This window comes from Triticum urartu, chromosome 3 (assembly GCF_003073215.2).
Source record: "Triticum urartu cultivar G1812 chromosome 3, Tu2.1, whole genome shotgun sequence".
Taxonomy (NCBI): Eukaryota; Viridiplantae; Streptophyta; class Magnoliopsida; order Poales; family Poaceae; genus Triticum; species Triticum urartu.
The window spans coordinates 480,685,304-480,706,336 of record NC_053024.1 but is presented as its reverse complement, the minus strand read 5'-3'; the positions used below and the strand labels follow the sequence as shown (position 1 = coordinate 480,706,336).

The 21,033-nt window shown below is 46.0% G+C and overlaps 1 protein-coding gene across 1 annotated transcript in view; it reads left to right on the top strand.

Annotated features, from left to right (window-relative positions):
- Positions 1-9,885, top strand: part of LOC125544470 (phosphomethylethanolamine N-methyltransferase-like) — a 79,736-nt gene extending 69,851 nt beyond the window's left edge. The window contains exons 9-11 of the transcript XR_007299498.1: positions 9,407-9,567; positions 9,658-9,711; positions 9,830-9,885. The gene's annotated coding sequence lies outside the window, so the exon portion shown is untranslated. The remainder of the gene's footprint in view (positions 1-9,406; positions 9,568-9,657; positions 9,712-9,829) is intronic.
- The last annotated feature ends 11,148 nt before the right edge of the window (positions 9,886-21,033 follow it).

The following is a 21,033-nucleotide window of genomic DNA, read 5'->3' as shown; positions in this document are numbered from 1 at the left end:
AAGGCCTCCGCACATCTGTGTCATGTGCGTACTCTCGTCACTCAGGTTGGCCTTCTTGACCGTCTGGGAACGACACATGAATATGTGCTTGAAGAGACCCCAGTGCGATCGGCAGCCCAAGAAATTCTCTCACATGGACAAGAAAGCAGCGAGATACACGATGGTGTTTGGAGTAAAGTGGTGGAGTTGAGCCCCGAAGAAGTTCAAGAAACCATGAAAGAAAGGGTGGGGAGGCAAAGAAAACCCGCGGTCGACATGAGTGGCGAGGAGGACGCACTCACCCTCCTGCGGCTACGGCTCGATCTCGTTCCCCGGGAGCCGCGCCGATTGGTGAGGGATCAGTCCCCCCTCATCCAGGTCGTCAATGTCATCTTGACTGATTGTCGAGCGGATCCAGTCGCCCTGGATCCAGCCAAGCGACAGGCCAGACCTCGACGAAGATCTTCTTCCCTTTCTCCTTCGCCGTCGCCTTCTTTGCACTCTCCAACGCCACCATCTTCTCCTTCCCCATGGCAGCGAATCGAGTCCGAGCGGGGCTATGACACCGAGAGCGGAAGCAGGTGCAGTGGAGAAATCTGAGGAAGAAGAAGGAGAATGAGGGCGCACTGTTCAAAAGCCCGTTCCGGTGCCTTTTATGAGGACACTTCTGAGTGACTAACTTGTAGGCCGAGACGATCTTATCAAATCCTACAACAGTCGCGCGCGTGATACGTGGAGAAAAGGTGGCACGGGGATTGAGGCGACCTGCCTAATCCGTCCCGATTACCGCGGCCTCCCCCGCCTGGCGCGCTTCCCAAAATTCGAATCCCGCGAAATCTGCGGACAGCAGAACAACTTGACAGACGAAAGACATCCTCCGCATCATCACTCGGAACTCTTCAGTAAAAGTTCACTCGACAAAAACTAAGAATGGATCAAGGCGACTGAAAAAGAAGTTGGTGTCATCACCTCAGTTCATTGATCCAGAACAAGATATACTCATAGCACGAAAAATGAGTCGGAAGTGTTCTCAACTCCTTCCTCACTCAAACCCTGATCCATTCGGGGGCTAATGATGAAGCTATGTACCTAGGGTAGGGTCATGGATCTGTCCAAGATACCCTTCCCAAGGACATCTCTAAAGGAGCCAGAAGCATTCGAAGAAAAATCATCATCCACTCGACCATGAAGCTATGTTCCACTCGACTGTCTCGAAGACACTCGACCGTATGGACAATCACTCGACTACCAGAAGATCTAGAGCCACTCCACTCTGCAACGGTCGGGAATTAAGTCATAGCTTTAATGGTCATTATGTATCCTTATTGCAGGCGTTACCTGTCAGGACCCCGATTCCAAGTCACATCGATCTAGCCGGTAACACCTCATATCACTTTGCGGCCTCACGCACGGTATCCCACGAGTGTCGCCTTACCATGGCCCGGGACCATTTGCGACTTTTGGCTCACGTATATGATAGTGTCGCTAGCATCCATATGACAGAGAACCCGGGCCGACATGGCTAGTCATGAACCCAAAGCGGCACAGACCTATGGAGACAGGCATACATGAATCATATCGAGCATGTCGGTCATCAGCGATTGATTCCGGGCTGTAGCACTGGGCTAACAGGACTCCGGGGAACCCGGGCTGTAGCAGGCTAGGCAGGACTCCGGAAGTCACAGCGTGACATTTCCCCGAAGGGACAGACATAGGAATGAAGTGAAACACATGCCGTCCAGTCAAGTGTCCTGAACAGTAGTGCTAGGCTAGTAGGACTCCGGTGAACCGGGCTGTAGCGGACTACTATGGCTCGAGGAACACTAGACTACATTTCCCCATAAGAAAGGCTGCCAAGGATAAACAACTAGATTGTCGGATCCCGCTCATACCAAGCATTTCAATCATACACACAATATGCCCGATATGAGTACATACAACATGGCATCACAACAAAACTCTACAACTCAAGTACTTTATTTAAAGGCTCCAGGGAGCCATACATAACAAGTTCATACAGATAGGGGTCACATGACCCGACACTCAAGTCATTCAATCATACAAGCACATGCGGAAGCAACTAGTCTGAGTACAGTCTCTAGAAAGAAAGAAGGCTTCTCGAAGCCTGTCTATCTACATAGGGCCCTCCATGGCCAGGATCACCACCTGGGTGGCTAGTCACTCGTCGACGTCAAGGTCTACGTAGAACCCATCGGAGGGGGCGGTGTTGTCGTCTGAAAACAGTAATTAAGCAAACATGAGTACAAAGGTACTCAGCAAGTCTTACATCAGAACCTACTAAACATGCTTATTCTCAAGAAGGTGGTGGGGTTAATGTAGCAAGCCAGCTTTGACTCTTGGCTAAGCTATCCTACGGAACTTCACTAGTAAAATAGTTTTCGCACACGAGTCCACTACTCACCAACACAATACTCCACCGGGGATCCTCCCTCGTCATCCTACGAGAGGGCCATCCTCGGTACTCACACTTATCTTGAGTCTTTTAGTAGTATCCATTAACTTGGCTATGAACTGTATAGGCAACCAAGTAGTCCTTTACCGCGGACGCGGCTATTCGAATAGTTTCATACCCTGCAGGGGTGTACTTCTTCATACACGCTTTCACCACTTACCGCCGTTTACACGACATGTACTCAGCAATCTTCAAGCGGAAGCCCAGCGAGGGTGTCGGCCACGGCCTACCTAACACTTAAGTCTCTAGTCCAGGTTTATCGCCTATCCAGGTTCCATCCGCAGGGAGTCCGGCCGAGGTTTCCACATACGGCCCCGAACGATGTGAACAGGGTCCCGAGACGCCAAACAGACGCCCGGCATACCCGGCCACGGTGTATCTACCGCAACATAGCCCACCCCTAGGGTCAGCGCTACGCACGTCCGCCAACACATAACCTACAAACACCAGAAACTATTTGCAACTCCTGGACAGAGTACTAGGGTGATTAAGAAGCCGAGAGGGTCCATTGGTTTCGGGCCCAATGTACGGTAGTAACTGCATCTTAAATCACACATACAGATCTCAGTTCTTAGGGACGGCCTCAATGAAACAACCCACCATGTACTCCTACATGGCCTCTCATCGATACCTTTACCAAAACATGTTCAACACATCCCTCACATTACCGACATAAGCATTTCACTCTAGCCCATCACCCAGATGAACCAGACCTGTCACAACTCTAAGCATAGCAGGCATAGCAAGGTAGGAATCACATACATGGCTCAATCAACTCCTACACATGCTAGTGGGTTTCATCTAGTTACTGTGGCAATGACAGGTCATGCAGAGGATAAGGGTTCAACTACTGTAGCACACAGCAGATTGAAACGCGTTGTCTTAATGCAGTAAACAAGAGCAGAAGCGAGAACATGGGTTGTATCGGAATGATCAATGGTTGCTTGCCTGATGGAGTGGTAGTGGGATACTGCCCTTCAGTTGGATACTCGTGAATATCCTCGGAGGCAGAACCTACCACGAAGAACACATCGGAACACAATCAACACATGACGATATGCAACAATATGATGCATGCTATGACATGGCAATATGAATGTGTCTTGGCCTAATGCAAGCTATAACAGAAAGGAATGAACTCATTTGAATCAAAGATTCAAATATTAGCTCATTAAACATGGCCTTAATAGTGCATTTCCTTATTATGCTTAAACAGTAAGGTAAACTTGTTTTGTCATGCATTAAACCATTACAGATGGATAGATTGAATTGTTTTGATCATTTTTCATATATAAATCTTTGCATTTGGAGCTATGGTTGATTTTCTATGATTTTTAGAAGTTTTAACTATTTTCTGGAAATTCCTGAATAAAAATAAATCCAGAAAATGCATTACTGCGTCAGCATTGCGTCATGCTGATCTCAGCAGGTCAAAGGCGCCAGCCCAGGTCAAACCTGGCTGGTGGGCCCCTTCTGTCAGCCTCTCAGCTAATTAACAGGATTAGATTAACACTAATTAGCTGTCAGTGGGGCCTGGGCCCACATGTCAGTGACTGATTTAATTAAAATTAATTAAAACTAATCCTAAATTAGTTAGCAGACCGGCCCCACCTTTCATAGACTCAGGGGGGTCTACCTGGGCCCACCCAGGAGTCAAACTGGGTCAAACTCGCCGGCGACTCGACGCCGGCGAGGCCCGAGACGGTGGCGCAGCTCGGAAAATGCCCACAGGGCACGGGCGAGGCCGTTCTTGGGCTCGTTGGAGAGCTCTTGCAGTCGCGCATCTAGTGGTGGTGGAGGCCGGGCCTACGGTGGCCGGAGACGACGACGGCGAGCTCCAAGGCGGCGGCCGGAGTTCGGCCATGTGTGGGGAGTGGGCTGCGGCGTGCAAACACGGAAACTGAAGCGCTAGCGGGGCACTACGCGATGCGGCAAGCATGTTGCATAGCACGGGAGGACCAAATGGTCGCTGGAGCGATGCCGGCGACGAGCTCGAGCGGAGACAAGCTTCGGCCATGGTGGAACTATGGCCTAGAGGGTGCAAATGCGTGGGAAAGAAGAGGGGGAAGGCGGCGAAGCTCACAGAGAGGTCGATGAGCAGCTCAGTGGGCTCGGGGGTGACCGGAGCGAGGCGAATCGAGGAACGGCGTCCGGCGGGTACCGAGGTTGAAGACGGCGCGATAGCGGCGATGCAGGGCCTCTGGCGAAGCGTGGCTCGGTGGGGAGGGCGAGGGCGTCGTGGTGGAGCGATTTGGCTTGTCGGAGGGGCGAGGGGGTGGCTCTGGCGTCGTCTACGGCGAACGGCGGCGAGGAACGCGCTCGGGCATCGCGGGAGAGAGTGAGGGAGACGAGGGGGAGAGTGAGCGAGGATGAGAGGGGGGACGTGGGGGTCGTGTGGCATCCCTGGACGTCTCCAGGACATCGGCAGAAGCAGGAGGTGGCCGGCGTGTGGCCGCGGGCGCCGGCCACGTGCTCCGCGTCCTTCTGGCGTGAGGAGGAGGACGACTGGCAGCCAGTCGGCTGGGCCGAGCCAGGTGGGCTGGGCCAGCACAGGTAAGGCCCAGGTAGCTTCCCTCTCTCTCCTTTTTTTCTAATTGTTTCTGTTTTTCTATTAACTGCAACTGTTGGGCTTTAATTAAAATACTAAAACGTTTCCAAAAATCTTGAAAATAAATGTGGGCTCTGTTTAGAATATTTCCAACAGCAAACATTTATTTGCAGAATTATTTGAGCATTTAAATTATTTTATACCATTTAAATGCCCAAATTCAAATACTTATGATTTAACTCAATGACCTTCTGTTGACCTAGGAAAATGTGCACCAATTTTGCCAGAGGTTTTAACCCAAGACAAAGAGGGTGAACTTTTTAGAAGGGCATTTCAGGTTCATTGAAAATAATTTTAGTAAACCCTAGTTGTTTCCAGGGGGGTGTTGGGGGTTTCTGCCTTCCCCATTTCAAATTTAAGAGAAATTTAAACATGATGCACACTCTAATGCTTGAACTAGCTAGGGTGTGAAATTACCAGTAACGTCCCCATCTTTATGTACCTTAAACCCTTTGTAACTAAGGGCGGGAGGGGTCTGGCAAACTCTATATAAGCCACCCCCTCCTCAGGGACAAGGGTTCGCACCCCCCTGTAACACACACACGCATATAATCCAGTCGACCACCTCCGGGCTCTGAGACGTAGGGTTGTTACTTCCTCCGAGAAGGGCCTGAACTCGTAAAACTCGCATGTACAACTCCTCCATAGCTAGGATCTTGCCTCTACATTCCTACCCCCCATTATACTGTCAGACTTAGAACCACGACACTATCTGGTTCATCAAGTTGTTGGGACCAAATATTCTTAACCACATCTTTGAACTGGTGGTGTTCCAACCAGTAATTCTCAAATCTGAAGATGTTTGATCTAGGGACAGAGGAGCCAATTTAGATTTTGATTGGAACATGATCTGAGGTGGTTTTGGCTAGTGGTAGAGCAAATGTAGCTGGATATTTGAGTGTCCAAGATTCATATGTGAAGCCCCAATCAAGCTTTTCAAGTAATGGAGCCTCCTGCATTTTTCTCCAAGTACATTTTCTTCCCTTGAGTGGAATCTCAATTAAGGCCTACTTGTTAATAGCCTCATTAAAAAGAAGCATATCATTGATGTTGCCACCTTCTCTGCTCCTGTTGTGTGGGTATCTAACATAGTTGAAATCCCCCACAATAATCCAATCAGTGTCATCTGGCATATAGAAATCATGAAACCAAGTGAGAAAGTTAATTCTCTCTTGTTGCTGACAGGGTCCCTAAACATTAGTCAAGACCCATTTTTCTTCATTGGGCAAGTGCATGCTAAAAATCAACATCTGGTCAAATGCAGGCTAAAAACCAATATCTGCATGTAGTTTGGTTGCCTGCATTAGACTTTCTGCATGAGGGAATCAACTAGGCAGCACACTGTTTGGTTGCCTGTGTTGCTGTTGTTAAACAAACAACATGTTGTTTGGTTGCAAACGGCTAAAAATGTGATCACCACTTCTCACTAGTGGTGATCTTACCACAGACACTGAACATTGTTTCGTCCTAGCTAGAAAACAAATGGCAGTTTATCCTAGCTACTAGCAAATAACAATACAAGTTATTAAGAGCCAACATGGAGGAATAAGGAAAGTTCAATGATGCTAACTAGGTGCAAGTTCATCCTCTTCCTCTTCCTCTACTACTGATGTGTTGCTTCCTCTTCCTCGCTTCTGCTGCTGCCTCTTTCTTCTTCTTCCTCTTGTTCTTCTGTTTTAGATCCTTGTCTGACCTCTGTTATCCCACATTGCCTGAGCCCACTCCAACATTTTGTTCTTCCACGCTTCATTGTCGAACACCTGCATACCATGGCCGGAGTTGAGAGGGCCTTTGGAGCTCTGAAGAACAGGTTTAAGATCTTGGATCAGAAGCCATTCCACCCTTACCCTACCCAGGTGAAGCTTGTTCTTGGATGTTGCATCATTCACAACTGGATCCTGCAATGACGAGTTGATGAGTCACTCTAAGGCTTGAGTGTCTGAGATTGAACAGTTCATGAGGAGTCCTAGGATAGTTCCTACCAAGAAACTCGTTCAGATGGTACCTAGTTTTCCTGAAGGGTGGAAGAACACCTAGCCGACATGCATAACCAGCATCTCCAAGGTAGAACTTGCCATCGGGGATGTTGATGCCATCACGATGAATCATGCTGTCACTAAGAATGTTAGAATCATGTGCCGATCCTTCCTAGTAAGCCAACACATATGTGAACTTCAGATCGAAGTCAACAACAGCTAGCACATTCTGGCTTGTGTAGTGCTTCCTATCTCTATATGCTGCAGCTTGTGACCTTGGCACTCTGGCAGTGACATGAGTACCATCTATTGCTCCAATGCAATCCTGGAATGTCATTACAATATGTTGTTAGTCTACTATAGAACAATAACAACATATCAAGGCATGAACTACAACAACATATCAAGTGCTCACCTTGAAGTATGGATACCATCTTGGGCTAGTGCGAATCTTGGTAGGATAAATGTAAAAACAATCATGCTTAGTTTTGCATCTACAAAAAATTTGATGTGTTTGCATCCACAATTGGTGATTACTAAAGGAAATATGCCCTAGAGGCAATAATAAAGTTGTTATTTATATTTCCTTATATCATGATAAATGTTTATTATTCATGCTAGAATTGTATTAACCGGAAACTTGATACATGTGTGAATACATAGACAAAACAGAGTGTCCCTAGTATGCCTCTACTTGACTAGCTCGTTAATCAAAGGTGGTTAAGTTTCCTGACCATAGACATGTGTTGTCATTTGATGAACGATATCACATCATTAGAGAATGATGTGATGGACTAGACCCATCCGTTAGCTTAGCATAATGATCGTTAAGTTTTATTGTTATTGCTTTCTTCATGCCTTATACATATTCCTTTGACTATGAGATTATGCAACTCCCGAATACCGAAGGAATACCTTGTGTGCTATCAAACGTCACAATGTAACTGGGTGATTATAAAGATGCTCTATAGGTGTCTCCGAAGGTGTTAATTTGTTGGGTTGGCATAGATCGAGATTAGGATTTGTCACTCCGAGTATCGGAGAGGTATCTCTGGGCCCTCTCGGTAATGCACATCACGATAAGCCTTACAAGCAATGTAACTAATGAGTTAGTTGCGGGATGATGCATTATGGAACGAGTAAAGAGACTTTCCAGCAACGAGATTGAACTAGGTATGAGGATACCGACGATAGAATTTCGGGCAAGTAACATACCGATGACAAAGGGAATAACGTATATTTTCATTGTGGTTTGACCAATAAAGATCTTCGTAGAATATGTAGGAACCAATATGAGCATCTAGGTTCCGCTGTTGGTTATTGACCGGAGATATGTCTCGTTCATGTCTACATAGTTCTCGAACCCGTACGGTCTGCACGCTTAACATTCGATGACGATTTGTATTATGAGTTATGTGTTTTGGTGGCCGAAGATTGTTCGGAGTCCCGGATGAGATCACGGACGTGACAAGGAGTCTCGAAATGGTCGAGAGGTAAAGATTGATATATTGGACGGTAGTATTCGGACACCAGAACGCTTCCGGATCGTTTTGGGTATTTTTCGAAGTACCGGGAGGTTACCGGAACCCCCCGGGGAAAGTAATGGGCCACTATGGGCCATAGGAGAGAGAGAGAGGAGGCAGCCCACAAGGGGTGGCCACGCCCCCCATGGGAGTCCGAATTGGACTAGGGGAGGGGGCGGCGCCCACCTTTCCTTCTCGTGCTCCCTCTCTTTCGCCCCTTCCCCCCTCCATGAGAAGGAATAAGAGGGGGGGGGCGAACCCTACGAGGACCGGGAGTCCTAGTAGGACTCCCCCCACTTGGCACGCCCCCTAGGGCCGGCCTCCTCCCTCTCCCTCCTTTATATACGTGGGCAGGGCACCCCTTGGAGACACACCAATTGTTCCAAGCCGTCTGCGGCGTCTCCCTCCACGGTTTACTCCTCCAGTCATATTCACGTAGTGCTTAGGCAAAGCCCTGCGCGGATCACATCACCATCACCGTCACCACGTCGTCGTGCTGACGAAACTCTCCCTCGACACTTTGCTGGATCAAGAGTTCGAGGGACGTCATCGAGCTGAACGTGTGCTGAACTCGGAGGTGCCGTACGTTCGGTACTTGATCGGTTGGATCGCGAAGACGTTCGACTACATCAACCGTGTTAACCTAACGCTTCCACTTTCGGTCTACGGCGGTATGTGGACACACTCTATCCCTCTCCTTGCTATGCATCACCTAGATAGATCTTGCATGATCGTAGGAATTTTTTTGTAATTGCATGTTACGTTCCCCAACAATTACTCTCTATGCCATTCCTTATTTGGTGCCAGAATAACAGTTTTATGACTAGTGCTGCTTTTGTATTTGCAGGATAAACCCGCTTTGTTTAGAAGTTTCTTCAAATGGCTAAAACCTGGGGGTAAGGTCCTAATCAGTGATTACTGTAGGAGTCCAAGAAACCATCTGAAGAGTTTGCGACATACATTAAGCAGAGGGGTTACAACCTTTATAATGTAGAGGCTTATGGACAGGTGCCACTTAATTGCGATGATATATTGTTAGTGCTGTTTGTGTAAGAAAATGTTGATCTCCATTAACTTGTATACATCAAAACTATGCAGATGCTACAGAATGTTGGTTTCCATGATGTCATTGCTGAAGACCGCACTGATCAGGTTATTCCCTCACCAGCTCGTTGGTTTGCAACTTTTAGTGATTATGTTTTCCTCCACAAAGATGCAGAGAGCAGTTTCTTGGATACAATACTAATTAATGCCGATTTCCGCATTTCAGTTCCTGAAAGTTTTACAGAGGGAGCTAGCCGAAGTTGAAAAGAACAAAGATGAATTTCTGGCTGATTTCGGTCAGGTAAGCCCTTAACAGGCCCAACCATGAACTGGCAGTTTAGAAGTCTCCATTCTTTCTATGTTCCTAGCAAGCATATCTTAATATTCTACAAAAAATGCAAGCATATCTAATTGTTAGTTTGATCTATTTTCAAGAGGACTATGATGACATCGTGACTGGGTGGAATGCGAAACTTCATTGGAGCTCTGCTGGTGAGCAGAGGTGGGAGTTGTTCATCGGGACCAAGCGATGGCCCAGATCTGCGGCTGTTTGCAAATAAAGTGGCTTCATTTTCATAAGGCCTTTTTCATAATTTGGTTTTGCAATTGACATTACCTATGCTATTTCTCGGTGATTGGGGAAAGCTGGTTATCACGGTCCTGTATTAATTCTATTATGCGTGATACTGATAACACCTATGTTTGAAGTAAAAAAACACTTTGTGGCTTTCGTACCAGACATGTGTTTTGTGTGTGTGTGTGTGCGCGCGCGCGCTCGCGCTCTCTCTTTTCTTCTAATGAATTTTGGACTAGCTTGAGAAAATAGCCCTGTAGATTATATGCACCGGTGTTATTTGAATTCGGCACTAGGAGGGTGTTGTCACTGCTGCATCTTGTTTGAAGGCCAAGTATTTAACATGTGGAAATGGAAGGAGTATAAAAATTATAAAAACTACTCCATCCGTTCCATATATAAGAACGTTTTTAACACTACATTAGTGTAAAAAAGGCTCTTATATTATGGGACGGAGGGAGTAGTATTCATTTGTGTTGTGTGCAGATAAAATATATTATCAAAAGGATGATGCACCACAATAAGAGATGTATGCAACCTGTAACATTTGTAGGGTCACCTGACGATCTATTCTTTTTTTAAATTGATAATCATCTATTGCTTGGTAGGCATTCCTTTTTGATAATTTTTTTGTCGTGCAAAACAAACACTACTAGGAAAAAGCCTATACACAGAATCTTACCAGCAGCGCGCTATAAAATCAGGCGCTGCTGCTAAGTAGCAGTAGCGCGGGCTGTGGAAACTCGCTGCTGAAACAAGTTTATCAGTAGCGCGCGCACTCCAAGCGACGCTACTGCTAAAATTCCCACGACGCCGCCGCGAGGCCAGTTATAGCAGCAGCGCATTAAAATAGATAGCGCTGCTGCTACGTAACGTAGCAGCAGCGCATTCAGGCAATAATCGCTACTGCTAAATTAACTACAGATCTCACTAGCGTGCCTCATCCAAAGATCACTCACACACACTCGATCACGGTCTCCTCCTCACCCCCGCGCCGCCGGTCCTCCCCCGTGGCCCCTCCCCCGTCGCCCCTCCCCCGATCTGCGCCGCTGTAGCCTCATCCTCCTCGCTGGACTTGGCACCGGCCTCCTCCTCTGTCCTCCCTCCACTCGCCGCTGGCCGCCCCCTCCTCGCTCCGCCTTCCTCCTCGATCCGTCCTCCCTCCACTCGCCGCCGCCGGCCCCTCCTCGCTCCGCCTTCCTCCTCCGTCCTACTATCTTCTCCCTCCTCGAGTCGCCCCTCCTTGTCCCTCCTCCCTGATACATTTTGATTTAGTAGGCTTTCATATGTAACATTTTGATTTAGTTGATTTATTATGCTAGTGGATTTAGTATGCTAGTTGATTTAGTATGCTAGTTGATTTAGTCGATTTAGTTGATATGATTCAGTTGATTTAGTAGGCTAGTTGATTTAGTTGATTTAGAACATTTTGATTTAGTTTATTTAGTAGGCTAGTTGATTTAGTTGATTTAGTAGGCTAATTGATTTAGAACATTTTGATTTAGTTGATTTAGTAAAATGGCGCCACCACCAGCACCACTATGTCGACTGTGCAAGTCAAGGTGCGCCAGCAGCCTTGCAACTGGCAAGCTGTTCGGCATCTACTTCCATCCGAGTTTTCGTCATGCGGCGGTAAGAAATTAGATGAAATGTAACAACTATTTTATTTTTAGTGTTGGCATTACTGCATTGTGTCATTTTGCTTTTCTTACACAGATCGTCCCATGCAATGTGAGGTTGAAATTCAACAAGCTGACAGGAGACACTGTGACATTTGAGGCTCCTGGGGGGCCGTACACTATGGAGGTCGAGAAAGGACGCAATATGTCGCAGATTGGAGGAGATGGATGGGCCCGTTTCCTCGCTCGCATGCGTCTTACTGGTGGTGAGTTGATCAGATTCTCCTTCAGAGCAGAAAGACCCAAGCTGGTTGTCATTTATATCAACCTGGTGGAAGATGATGAATGACGAAGATGATGAAGATAAATGAGACCACTCATGAAGAATGATGAAACCCACTTCATGAAGCCTCAATAGCTCAAAGAATGAGGCTGAGCGAGAAGGAGGTGTGCAAACCTATGGGACATAATTCCGCCACGTGATACTTTGTCGGGGCCATTCGTGACCCGCCTGACAAGTACATGGTCGATCGGCATGAATGGTATGTTATACGTAACTCATGTAAGTATTTGATGATATATATATATGCTTTATTTGTTATACTTACAATGCATTATCCGATTATATGCTTAGTGAATCCGATGATATGCTAGTGTAGAGTCCAATGATATGCTTTGTGGAATCTAGTCGATGATATACTTTAGTGTAGAGTCTGATCACATGCTTAGGCTATTTATTAATTGTTATGTTTTTCTTATTCAGAGATTGCCAAAGAACCTATCTGTGAGTTGTGGTATCGACCTGATGAAGAAGGCTCAGTTGGACTACGCCTTACCGCAAGGGGCTCCGTCACCACATGTACTTACCGCATGGGCACAGATGGTCGCACACACTTGAACTCGGTTGGGTGGAAGAGATTCCTCGTTGGCAAGAATCTTCGTGCTGGACAGGCCATCCTAATTACTATCAGGAACACCCACCGCCCAGGCTTGAGGATGATGATCGTCAGTCGATATCATCTAGAACTACATATGTGTATGTGGCTATATCATCTAGAACTACATTCGTCGATATCATGTAGAACTACATATGATGATCGTCGTCGATATCATCTAGAACTAAATATGATGATTGTCGTCGATGTCACCTTGTACTGCTTGAGGATGCATGTTGAGTATATATGAAATTGTTATCTAGTACTCCCTCGGTTCCAAATTACTCGTCGTGGTTTGAATTCAAATTTGAACTAAAACCACGACAAGTAATTTCGAACCGAGGGAGTACTACCTAGTACCTATAATGCTTTATGAAATTGATATCTAGTAGTACCTAATATCTGGAAATTGTAGTTTATCAAAGCCGGAATGGGGAAATGATGAAAGATATAACAGTAGCGCTGGACCGGGAAATCGCTACAGCTAAGTAATAGCAGCGCGTTCCTGAAAAGCGCTGCTGCTATAGTCAATAGTGGTAGCGCGGGTACAGGCAACGCTACTACTAAGAGTTAGCTGTAGCGCCTTATTGGTAGCGCGGGTACCCGCACTGCTGATAGGCCTAAAATCCGCGTTGCTGCTAGCCTTTTCTCTAGTAGTGAAATGCTGACGCTGAGAGCAGCAGGTCGTGTTCAGATGTTCCCGACATGCAGTTGAGTTTGCCGTAGGGCAAAACATTGACCCTCGGCCAGCACAGCCAGCAGAGGAAGGTGAACCAACCGAGAGAAAGCGCCTCCTGTCTGAAAACTGTCGGGGAGTCGGCGACACGTCGATGCTCCACCTAAGCTTTTTCATGCGGGCATTTCTCATCCGCGTGAAGAATCATCAGCACGAGCCAATGCTCGCGGGAGAAGCCACGCGTGACTACCCACGCGTAAGGACGGAGGGCCGGTGAACTGGCCGACGGAACCATGGACAAAAGGCTGCCACGCAACAGTAGGATCGGGTTGCAGATACTGCCACGTGGACTTGCGGCGTACTCCCTTCGTTTTTTTAGTCCGCATATAAGGTTTGGTTAAAATCAAGCTTTATAAAGTTTGACTAACTTTATATTTTAAAATATAAACATTCATAATATAAAATCAATATTATCATATGCATCATGAGACGTATTTTCATACTATATAGTTTTAGTATTATAGATGTTTATATTTTTTATATAAATTTGATCAAACTTTGTGTAGTTTGACTTTGACCAAATCTTATATGCGGAGTAAAAATAAACGAAGGGAGTACTCCCTCTGTCTTTGGGGCGGCCGCTAGGGGCCATCCGGATGCCATGCAGTGAAACAATATCCGCCTAGTCAGCCGTTGCATGCACGCCATCTCAGCCATCCGTTCAAGCTCCCACACCCACAAGCCCATGACCCAGTCGTCGTTTTTCTCTAGTGTGTTTGTTCACAACAAACAACACGACATCATCCCAGCGGCACCAGATCGAAGCTTCATGAGAGCCTCGCCGGAGTGTTGCTGCACGGTTTGCAGCATCGGCCTTGCAGCACGGCGGCACCGTCGCGACACTAGCATCGGCTTGAAGCACGGCGGCGCTGTTGCAGCACATCGTCGGTCGTCGCAGCACCGCTCGTAGCACGACGTCTGGTCGCAACATCGCCGGTGTATCCTGAGCCGTCGTCGCAGCACCAATGTGTTGTTTGTGGAGTCATCGTCGCAGCACTGGTTCGCAACACGGCGGCTCTGTCATAGCATCGTCGGAGCAGCCCGAACCGCCGTCTCAAACATCGTCGTCGCTGCCAAGGCCACCGTCGCAGCATCCGTCACGTAGTTGAGCCCCGTAGTCGCAACACTTGTTTACGACTCGGTGGTGCCGTTGCAGCAACGCCGGACCAGCCTCACGCCGCCGCCGGGACAATATCCTGGCTACTTTGATGATTCTACGATGTCATGCTTTGACGACCGCGGTGATGCTACGAGGCATATGTTACGACGACCGCGACGATGGCACAGCGACATGCTTTGAACGCCCATGATGTGCTTCAACGACCGTGGCGATGTGGTGATGACATGCTTCGATGGCCGCGGTGATGGTACAATGCGTGTTGTGACGGTCGCGACGACGCCACCCTGACATGCTTTGAATACCCGTGGTGTGCTTCGACAATCGTGGCGATGCAGTGACAACATGCTTCGATGGCCGCGGCGATGCTATGATGCGTGTTGTGACGGCCGCGACGACGGCACAGTGACATGCTTCGAATACCCGTGGTGTGCTTCGACGACGGATGAATGCTACGACGTCATGCTTTGACGGTCAAGGTCATGTTGCGGTATCATGTTTCAAACAATCGTGGCGATGCTGCGATGTCGTGCTTCGACGACCTCGGTGATGCTGCTACGGAGGCCCAGCTACTTCAACAGTGTTGAGATGGCATTCTTCGTGATCACGACAGTGTTGCGACGACGACATGACTTCTTCGATGATGTTACGACGCCATTCTTCGATGGCCGTGACGATGTGGCAATGATGGCCCGCCTGCCTCTAGTGATGTTGTGATGGCATGCTTCGAAGAGGGCGGTGGCGTTAGGACGCTGCTCTGAGTATTGCTAGAGGGGTGGGGCTGTAGAAAAGGAGCCACAAATTTATGTGAAATTATGGTAGCGCTATATATCCAAACAACCTTTACTACATGAGCTTGATAGTATCAGGTCAAACCAACACCTGTGAAGATGGCCTTCTACAATCCTCGTTTGGTGCTTGCTATGCGCTCCTCTTGAGATTATTTGTGCCATTACATGTATTGATGTATAGGTACGTGCAAGCACTACCTGTGAACTGTGAAGTATGAGGGTAAAAAAGGACCTAAGGCTGTCGCGTGGACCATTCAGCTTCATGCGTGTGGCAAAGAGTAAGATAGATGCACTACCTTCATGACCAGACACAAAGACGCTGCGCCACACGATCGGTAGGATTGGATGGCGCCGGACCCGGCTGGCAACGCCTGAAAATCATCCAACTGTTTGTAAGCATTTTCCTTTAGTAATCTACTTCTTTACGGAGGGAGTAGTACTAGTATGATAGCCAACACCGTGGCCTGTCATACTGTTTTTCTTTTCTTTACAGCAAACCAGGTAGCCAGGTGCGAGTTCATGTCAGGATCAGAATCTTGACATAGTGCGAGTCACGCGTACGAAGGAGTTTAGTGGTTAACCAGCTGTGCTAATCTCAGGCCTTTTGTCTAGCACCCATATCCAGTTTTGTCACGGTAAGACCTTATACAATGTTAGAGGTTTAGGAAGATGCTTAGAAAAATGAATCGGATTTTTTCGAAGCACCGCTGCCTATTTCTATAAGAGGGACATCTAATTAAGCGTCTGCCCTGTACAAATAAGTATTGATGCTTAAGAAAAATCTGATTTATTTCTTCAAGCATCTCTCCCAAGCACCTTGGATTATACAAGGCCTAAGGGCCTGTTCGGAATAGAGTTTTTCAAAACACAGGCAGAAAAAATGTGAAGGAATAGGAAAGGCATCTGTGCAACCCGGAGGAACGGAAACAGGGGAAATCTATTAAGATATAAATAACTAGGGGGTGCACTCGCGCAATTGCGCGGCTAGAGTAGTTTTTGTTATGTTTTATATTTAGGATAATTGATGTGTTCCGTTTGAATTTATGGATTTGAACATATAGTGTACGAAATTTCATAATATATTTTATTCACGCCTTATTCATTTTTATAGCCTCATCATTCATATGTATTTTCCAATTTCTCTTTCTACTCTTATTTTTGTTTGGCCTAACATTTTGTTTTTAGTTATTATTGCATTAAATGACCTTCGTTTTGAATAGTTTATAGCAGTTTGAGAAATACTAAAAGTTGTTTAATTTCCAGCATGAATATTGGAATGTAATTTATATATATTTTTCTATGATTCAAAAATGTTTGTTGATTCTTACTAATCTTGCTGATTACCTATAGGTGAAAAATCTATGGATTTAGATCATATGATCCTTTGATGAACGATGTATAAGTTTCATCTATATTTTTTCATGGAAGTATAAGTTCCCTCTTTTTAAGAGCATTTTTTCACCGGCAAAAAAGAAAGCATTTTTCATGGTTTTTGATGTTTGCTTAGATCTGTGTATTCGATACGGAGGATTATATATATCATGCATAGCTGATACGAAGAATATAAAAAAAATATGTACCCAATCTTGCATAGCCGATGTATCATGTATTTTTTGGAGAATTAGCCGATGTATCATGTTGGGTGTCATGCCCAACGTACTTTCCTGCAACCCCATTAGAGTGAAGATGATTACCACCTCGTACAATTTTTTTCTAAGTAAAATAAAACAGCCCATAGTCCCAGTCATGTACATAGAACTCTCTCTCCTTTCCCTGTCAGTGAAAAAAAGAACTCTCCTCTCCTCCCTTACTATCCCCACCAGGCTCCTCATACACATCTGCCATTTCTTCCGATTTTCCCCGGCGATGGACGGCGTCGCTGTGCCCCATCAGGAAACTAATCCTCATGCTATCCCAGATCCACATGTCACTTCTTTTCTCTTGATTTTTCTTCCTTGGTGGTGGCGCATGTGGCTGGGTGAGTGCGTGGATCTTGGCGACCTCTTCGACTCTGGCAACACGGTCACGGAGATGTCCAGGGAGAATGCGGGCTGCACTGCTCAAACTTGTCAGAGCTGGAGGCCCTGGATGTTGGGGCTGTTGAGGCATTGAGGGAGGTGGTGGAGGAAGAAATATCAGCAAGACGTGAGTATCTTGTGCGAGTGGCTGTTAATTCTTGCCCTCATGCTGTCCGGACTTCTACCAAATATAAGTGTTATTGCAACCATATAAGTTTTTTTGAAGTTGAATGATCTAGAAATCAGAATAAGTTTTTATCTTTCCATTGCTAAACAACATTTCATGTGAAATCAGGAATCATACCACAACTTTCTGCCTGGAGAAGGGCACTTATACTTATTATCTAAATTGTGCAGTATAGAATACAGTAAAGCACACATATGGATCTTCTTGAATTAAGTCTAACTAAACCTAGCAAGAGACCGTTGCATCTAATTATTTATTGAGAGTAACAAAAAGGAGGTTTAGATGCACTTTTACTGGGCTAGGTAGCAAAAAAATCAGCTTCATGTGAGACATGCATGCGTCTAGCTCCAGGTTAAGTTTTCAATTTCAGCGATTTACGCGTGGCTAGTTTTCTTCTTCCAATTTCTCTTCGTGTACGTACCGGCGCACTTGGCCAGTGCGTGGACGTGTTCGTCACGTTCTCAAGGATGTGGATCCTCGATGACCTCGTCGAGTCCGGCGGAGTGGCCATGGGGAGTAGCAAGGAGAACACGGTGGCTACACTTCTCAACTTCTTCATGGCTGACGGCTAGAGGACCATGGCAGATGGGTTGTAGGTTAGCCCAGTGGAGGAGGCTGTGAGGGAACACTTGCTGATGATGAAGTATTGTATCTAACATCTGTGGAATGCAAAGAGCAGCTGTCAACTATGAGATGCTGGTCTCCTCATTGTTCTTGCTGTCAGACTACTACTCCATAGTATTTTTAATTTGCTTTTAGCAAGAAATAATTTTTTCAAGGTGCCTTCTGTCTGAAAAAACGCCTTATGAACCGGATTTGGTCATATGTATGAATCAACTTTTTTATTTTTTTCTTAAACTGCAAAGGCCTTACCTTTTGTGTGTTCACCTTCTTCATCAATTTTGGTATAGGTTGAGCAGAAGCTCGCTTGTTGAATTTTCTCAGGTAACTTGTGGTCACCACATCAAGTAACCGTGAAACATATTCGATCCAGTTGCCAGCAAATTTCTAGTGACCTAAGCAATTAATGTGATTAGATAGTGGATTTGCTTTGCGGCTAAGTCTAAATGTGGGACCATTGTTTTTGTCAGAATTGCCACGGAAGGCAAAGCTATCGGTATGTACAACAGTAGAAAGGTCGGTGATATGCTTACATCCTCTTCTGCTATTATTTAAGTTACAAAAGCAAGGTATGTTACTGGCCTCATATATATTTGACAAAGTATAGTTTCTTGAAATTGTGAAATCAATCTTAATGTGTGAAACTCCGGTCTTGTATTATGTTCCTGTATATCTGCATATTTGGCTAAAATAGCATGTTTGTAAAGGAAACTACTTAAAGAAAGCTATCAATCTGTTTTAGTGTAAGAACATCGCTAACATTCACACCCTTAATCTAATAAGTATCCTTCTTATCCAGGTCGATATCAAGTACTCTCACTTATCTTGGTCGATACAAATAGACGGCTGTACTATTTATTTCATAAGCTACTAATCTATTAATTATCTAGACAACATCCTTGTTCTCATAGGCTTTTCTGTACATAATTCATCTTCATCTTCAAGCATTATTTTTTTTGGCTTTTGCTTTAATCTAAAATTGTCTATAAGATTCTTCCAAATAGTAACATGGACTGTTTCACCCTATACAATCAAATATTGTTAGTAACTGTTGCCTAGTCTGACAGAAAAAATTCCAATCAAATATATTAATAAACAGACCTGTTGATTGATGAGTATCATATCTAGGCTAATAAGCTCATCGGTGGTAGGATTGACTGAATCCCACATTCGCATTACTTTTACTTGAATGTTCTAGTTCTGTGCCCTTGTATTTAAGTCGCTCAACTTCTTGTATGCTGTCGTGGGTTTGTCACGGTAGATGTCCCCGTGAAAGGACTTAGTTGTGGAGCCATCGCAACGGGTTAGTTTAAAGGGGTTAAACCGGACAAGGGGACACAGGAGTTTATACTAATTCGGCCCCTTCGATGAAGGTAAAAGTCTACGTCTAGTTGTGATTGGTATTGCTACGGTTTCGAAGGCCAGGGAGCGAATCCGCTTTGTCTGGCTTTCGAGTTGTTGTTGTCTGTCTCTAAACCGCGTCCGGGTCGTCCCTTTATATACATAGGTTGACACCCGCCGGGCTACAGAGTCCCGAAGCCGGTTTATAAACGTATCCGGTTCGGCCTCTTTCTTTCTATCTTACTATACAAGTTACATGACTGGGCCGGTTTACATTTACATACTGCAACTCGCCTTTGGGCCCTCCGTAAAGCGCTAGCATCTTTACATCTTCATGGGCTTCTAATCTTCAAAGAGTCAACCCAGCTATCCAAGGCCGGTTTACCTCCAGTAGTAATATCCCCAACATTAGGCCCCATATTGGTTTGAACTTATAATGGAGGCTCCAGTTTATTATATGGTATATACACTGTCATAAATATGTACAGGTGAAAAAGCCTATGGCTTCAAGTATAGTAAGGCCGAAGGAGAGCTATGTTCCATGGCCGCTTTGTCTCCTCCTCCGATTGACGTGAGTCTTCATGCTCTCGAACATCAATGAGGTAGTAGGATCCGTTGTGCAGATTTTTGCTGACCACAAAGGGTCCTTCCCAAGGGGGGGATAACTTATGCATATCAGTCTGATCCTGGATGAGCCGGAGCACCAAATCACCTTCTTGAAAGGTTCTAGTTTTAACCCGGCGGCTGTGATAACGTCGAAGATCTTGTTGATAAATCACCGAACGCGCTGCTGCAAGATCTCGCTCTTCATCCAACAGGTCCAGAGAATCCTGTCGTGCCTTCTCATTATCAGCTTCAACATAAGCTGCCACACGGGGCGAATCGTGACGGATGTCACTAGGAAGAACAGCCTATGCTCCATAAACCATGAAGAAAGACGTGTAACCCGTAGACCTATTGGGTGTGGTGTTGATGCTCCATAACACAGAAGGTAGCTCTTCGACCCAACAACCCAGCGTCCGCTTTATGGGAACCATAAGCCTTGGTTTAATACCCCGCAGAATTTCTTGATTTGCCCTTTCCGCTTGACCATTAGATTGGGGGTGAGCCACTGATGCTAGATCAAGCCGGATGTGCTCACGTTGACAGAATTCTTTCATCTCTCCTTTTGACAAGTTAGTGCCATTATCTGTTATAATGCTATGTGAAAAGCCAAACCGGAATATCACCTTTTTGATGAATTGAACCGCTGTGGCTGCATCACACTTGCTGACTGGCTCTGCCTCTACCCATTTAGTGAATTTATCAACTGCTACTAACAGATGGGTCTTCTTGTCCTTGGAGCGCTTGAAGGGTCCAACCATGTCCAACCCCCAAGTGGCAAACGGCCACGTAATTGGAATCATCCGCAACTCTTGAGCCGGAACGTGCACACGGCGGGCAAACTTTTGACATCCATCACATCTTTTGACCAAATCCTCCGCATCAGCA